This window comes from Antennarius striatus, chromosome 16, assembly GCF_040054535.1.
Source record: "Antennarius striatus isolate MH-2024 chromosome 16, ASM4005453v1, whole genome shotgun sequence".
Lineage (NCBI taxonomy): Eukaryota > Metazoa > Chordata > Actinopteri > Lophiiformes > Antennariidae > Antennarius > Antennarius striatus.
Window position 1 is genome coordinate 602,501 of NC_090791.1, and position 5,000 is coordinate 607,500.

The 5,000-nt window shown below is 54.8% G+C and overlaps 1 protein-coding gene across 1 annotated transcript in view; it reads right to left on the minus strand.

Moving 5' to 3' along the window:
• LOC137609981 (RNA binding protein fox-1 homolog 3-like) overlaps positions 1-5,000 on the minus strand; it is a 267,024-nt gene that overhangs the window by 225,666 nt on the left and 36,358 nt on the right. The window lies entirely within an intron of this gene.

Below are 5,000 nucleotides of genomic sequence, written 5' to 3' on the forward strand. Positions count from 1 at the left end.
AGGCGCTAAACGCTCTCAGAGCTAAATCCACATCAAACCACTTCCTGTCCCGACGCTCCGAACAGGATCAGGACCAACCGCTGCTGATCGATCCCAGAACAACACGCACACGTGAAGGACCAGCTGTTTGTGTTTGCTTCATGTTGTTAAACACGTTAAACACGTTAAACACGTTAAACACGTTAAACAAAGCCCTGCCAACAGTGTGTCACACCACAGTATTTTTACGTCCCGCCCTCAGACACGTGGGGGTCGACATATTAGCGGCGGCGAGCCGACGGACACACAATGAAGGTTTCTCATTGGAGCAGGCTTCACTCCGGCCGGGCGCCGGCTCCTCTGGTTCAGGAGGATCTTCAGTCTGTTTTCAGGGAACTTCCTGTTGATTTCTCCAAAGCGCTCATTAGCATACGGTCCTTGTAGCGCGGCGCTAGCAGCAGCAAACGAACACATGCTAATGGGGCCCGTTCCAATTAGGGGCCGTCTGTGGATCCATATATCATTATTTACCCCCCCCCCAGAAACATTTAACTCTGGAGTTTTCCCCCTGCAGCCTGAATCAGCATAAAGACTTCATACAGAGGAACCACCTCATGAATAAATCACATGACTTCCTGTCAGAGACGTCAGGTGTGTTTACCTGAACCCTGAGGTCAGAGGTCACGCCGATAAAAACATCAATACACACAGGAAGCTGCAGAATCCTCCTGAACAACAACAACATGTAGATGAGAAACGTTTGTCTCATTTCATCTCATTCTGACGCCTCGACACCAACGCTCTGATCAGGAATGGAACGCACCCCGCCTGGCCGCGTGGCGATGAGCTGCACGTCTAAACGCTGGGCCGCGTCTAAACGCTGGGCCGCGTCTAAACGCTGGGCCGCGTCTAAACGCTGGGCCGCGTCTAAACGCTGGGCCGCGTCTAAACGCTGGGCCGCGTCTAAACGCTGGGCCGCGTCTAAACGCTGAGATGACCAATGACCCGTCTAGAGCTCTGAATTAAACTATAGAACAGCCCACCCCCACACGGGGGGCGGGGCCTGGCAGCAGGCGGCCGTGGAACGCTGGTGTGAGGGGGCGGGGCCTGGCGGATTCCGGTGACATGTGGCCTCCTGTTGCTGGAAACACTAACACATGAATGATGGCGCTCTGCCAGCTGTCGCCCCCCCCTTATTCCTGTAGGGCACTCAGAGGCCTGAAGGAGCCCCCCCCCCGCCGCTCACAGGCTGTTGGGTTCACACCGTCACGGCGCCGTGTGACTGATTCTCTCTCAACCCACACTTCATTTTTCAAGCAACGCAGCCCCCACCATTACCCCCCCCCCTCGCCGCTGTTATTCCAGATAACATTTGTTTGATCTCTAACCCTCTGCAGCTGAATGAAATCAATCTGGGGGGGGCGTCATGTGTGAGCAGATGATTGGCCACAAGAACAATGTGTGTGTGGGGTACAGGGAGCCCGTGACCCCCCCTACGCAACCCCCCCGATGCCACGCCACCCTCCCACGCCACGCCAACCCCACGCTACCCCCCCAAGCCGCCGCCACCACACGGGAGGACTCCGAGCCCCCACCCGTTCAAAGACTTTCAATAACTTGAATTCCCTGAAAACCTGGAGAATAAAGGACCGCCCCCCCCAGCCCCACCCCGCCCCCTCCACATCACCAACGCCCCCCCCCCGCTCCACTCTTCAGGGAAATAACAGCCGAAGGAGGAAAACAAAGTCAGGATCTCATCGCCTCCCGTGGACGAGGTTGAGCGTTCATTGAGGGGGGGGGCAAACACGCCTTTCATCAATCGGATAAACACGGGAACGCGATAAACACGGGAACGCGATAAACACGGGAACGCGATAAACACGGGAACGCGATAAACACAGGAACGCCAATAAACACGGGAACGCGATAAACACGGGAACGCGATAAACACGGGAACGCGATAAACACGGGAACGCGATAAACATGGGAACGCCAATAAACACGGGAACGCCGATAAACACGGGAACGCCGATAAACACGGGAACGCGATAAATACGGGAACGCCGATAAACACGGGAACGCCGATAAACACGGGAACGCGATAAATATGGGAACGCCGATAAACACGGGAACGCGATAAACAAGGGATCGCCGATAAACACGGGAACGTGAAACACGGGAACGCGATAAACACGGGAATGCGATAAACACGGTAAGGCGATAAACACGGGAATGTCAATAAACACGGGAACGCCAATAAAAACGGTAATGCCAATAAACACGGGAACGCCAATAAACACGGGAACGTGAAACACGGGAACGCGATAAACACGGGAACGCCAATAAACACGGGAACGCCAATAAACACGGGAATGTGAAACACGGGAACGCGATAAACACGGTAACGCGATAAACACGGGAATGCCAATAAACACGTTAACGCGATAAACACAGGAACGGCGATAAACACGGGAACGTGATAAACACGGTAACGCCAATAAACACGGGAACGCGATAAACATGGGAACCCCCCTCCTGCAGCAGACCCAGTTCTGTCGCCCCACTTTTCCTCGCTGAGGCGATGCATTCCAGCTGCATGTTTGGTTTCCACGCCAACCGGCCGCGGGGCCCTCGCCAGGGGTGCCGTGTGGCCCCCTGGGCCCCCTCCAGCCCGTCCCATCTGAGGGGGGCCAGATGTACCGCCTCCACGTGTTTGCTGCTCCTCAGGTGTCATGAGTACAGAACCATTGGGGGGGGGTCCTCATCATTGGTGGACAGGCGGGGTTGACGAATCGCTACGCTATTAGCATGTCAACACACACACACACACACACACACACACACACACACACACACACACACACACACAAACACACACACACCCATCATCAGCTTTCCAGACGTGTCTCTCACTGGGGGGGGGGGTCTCCACAGACATGCACGCCCAGGTAGGGGCTCCTTCCAACACTCCCCCCGCCCACCAGGTCCGCACACCATTATCCCCTCCACTCAACAGCCCCCCCTCCAACCCCAACACCCCCCCAGCGCATCTGTTGCGCTGCCGCTCCTTAATTAGCTTCACAACCCCCCCCGCTCCGAAATAAGAGAAAATTGTGGCCGATGGGGGTGGGGGGGGCATGTACTGAATGCTGAGATGGAAGATGAGATCCTGTGTGTGTGTGTGTGTGTGTGTGTGTGTGTGTGTACGGTGCAGACATTAATTCCTCTGGTGTCGTGGCCCCCGCTAACACCAGGGCATCCAATCCTCCATCTGAGATACAACCCCCCCTGCCCCCCTCCCATTCCCACACCCCCCCCCCCCCACACACACACACACACACGTTTCATTCTTATCCTGACCCGACCCCTCAGGCGTTCCGTTAGCGCTGCGGCTAACCGGCCTCCGCTAGCCGCTAGCCGTCAGAGGAACAGAGAGCCAGTGGGGGGGCCCGGGGGGGCAGGAGGGGGTAATTAAAATGAAGCTGTCTCTGGGAGTCCATCAGGTTTCAGTTCCACTGGAGTGTAAACGCGGCTAATTATAATCCCGTGGAGTATTAACCCCCCCATCAGGACACGCTGTAATCCTCACACCCCCCTGTCGGCCGTACTGATGACAATTCACCAGAAACAACCCCCCCCCAAAGCTCCGGAAACTTTTTTCTCACGAACAAACAATATGAAGATAATGACCGTTACCATGGCGATGGGAATGAACAATATTGTAATCAGCGCCGCCATCCAGAGCGCTTTCAATCCGGGGGGGGCAAAGGTCACGCTGGAGACGAGTGCAGAGCTATTTCAGTCAATCTGCTGCCGGCGGCTTCATTAGGATGAGCAGAACGCCCCCCCGCCCTGCTACGGCCCCCCCATTAGAAACCCACCCCCCACCCCCCTCCATCCAGCAATTATGCCCCCCCCATCAAAAGCCATCAAAACAGTAATTTCACTTTTTCACAGGGAAGTGTTTCACGTTTCCTTCGGTGAGCGGCGAATCACCCCCTCCATGGCGATTTCCCAGCATGCACCAGGTGAAGCGACGGGCCGGCCTGATGACATCACGCCACAGCGCTTCCCCAGGACGAGGAACGCAGGGGAGGCGGGATTCCTCAGACGTTGAGCCCAGAGCCGTGAGGCGGGTCATCCCCAGTTATAACAAGGAGAGGAAGTGGGGGGGTAGGAGGGGCAGCTGGGGGGGGGGCAGGAGGGGCAGATGGGGGGAAGGCGGGGGGGTGTCTCGGCGGAGTCTCTAAGGCCTCAAACCGAGGTCGGTGACTGGAACTCAAACTCAGAGCCTTTATTTCCGCTCATGTTGGGGCCGCAGAGGATTGCTGCAGGATGAGGGCTGGTGGGGGGGCTGGTGTGTGTGTGTGTGTGTGTGTGTGTGTGTGTGTGTGTGTGTGTGTGTGTGGTGGGGGGGCGCTTCACTGAAGAGGACATGGCAGATTGAAGTGATGGGCCCTGGGAGGATGATGATCAGGAGGATGGAGGTGCACACAGATAGTCCACTAGTCGCCCCCCTGGAGAACAACAACTCATCCTGACAGACATGTGGAGATGAGAACATGAGACACGTCATGAAGAACATGAGACACGTCATAGAGAACATGAGAACATGTCATAAAGAACATGAGACACGTCATAGAGAACATGAGAACATGTCATAAAGAACATGAGACACGTCATGAAGAACATGAGAACATGAGACACATCATAAAGAACATGAGAACATGAGACACATCATGAAGAACATGAGAACATGAGACATGTCATGAAGAACATGAGAACATGAGACACGTCATGAAGAACATGAGAACATGAGACACGTCACGAAGAACATGAGAACATGAGACACGTCATGAAGAACATGAGAACATGTCATAAAGAACATGAGACACGTCATGAAGAACATGAGACCCATTATAAAGAACATGAGACACGTCATGAAGAACAGGAGACACGTCATGAAGAACATGAGAACATGAGACACGTCATAAAGAACATGAGACACGTCATGAAGAACA